Source organism: Alexandromys fortis, unplaced genomic scaffold, assembly GCF_014885135.2.
Source record: "Alexandromys fortis isolate MF-2015 unplaced genomic scaffold, M_Fortis_MF-2015_v1.1 scaffold_54, whole genome shotgun sequence".
Taxonomy (NCBI): Eukaryota; Metazoa; Chordata; class Mammalia; order Rodentia; family Cricetidae; genus Alexandromys; species Alexandromys fortis.
The window spans coordinates 9,701,542-9,702,337 of NW_026067958.1; the positions used below are offsets into that span (position 1 = coordinate 9,701,542).

At 33.0% G+C, this 796-nt stretch overlaps 1 protein-coding gene across 3 annotated transcripts in view; it reads right to left on the reverse strand.

Moving 5' to 3' along the window:
- Nucleotides 1-796, reverse strand: part of Epc1 (enhancer of polycomb homolog 1) — a 105,059-nt gene that overhangs the window by 37,646 nt on the left and 66,617 nt on the right. The gene's annotated exons all lie outside the window — the stretch shown is intronic.

Here is a 796-nt window from a genome sequence, read left to right on the forward strand (position 1 = left end):
TTTCAGCTCAGAATAATACCAGATTTTCAAGGAAGAACTAATACCAATACTCCTCAAATTATTCCACACAATAGAAGCAGAACGAACATTGCAAAACCCTTTTTATGATGCTACAATTACCCTGATACCAAAACCACATAAAGATTTTACTAAGAAAGAGAATTACAGACCAATCTCACTCATGAAACTGATGCAAAAATACTAAATAAAATACTGGCAAATTGAATCCAAGAACACATCAGAACCATCATCTACCATGATCAAGTAGGCTTCATCCCAGAAATGCAGGGACATACGAAAATCTGTCAACATAATCCACCATAAAAACAAACTGAAAAATAAAAGCCACATGATCATCTCATTAGATATTGAAAAAGCCTTTGACAATATACAACATCCCTTCATGATAAAGGTCTTGGAGAGAGCAAGAATACAAGGAACATACCTAAACATAAAGCAAGCCAACAGCCAATATCAAAACTAAATGGAGAGAAACTCCCAGCAATCACACTGGAATCAGGAACAAGACAAGGTTGTCCACTCTCTCCATATCTATTCAATATAATTCTTGAGGTCCTAGCTAGAGTAATAAGACAATAAAAGGAGATCAAGGGGATACAAATTGGAAAAGAAGTCAAACTCTTACTATTTGCTGATGATATGATAATTTACATAAGAGACCCCAAAAAATTCTACCAAGGAACTTTTACAACTCATAAACACTTTCAGTAATGTAGCAGGATACAAGATTAACTAAAAAAAAAAAAAAGAAAGAAAAAAAAAAAAGAAAAAAAAA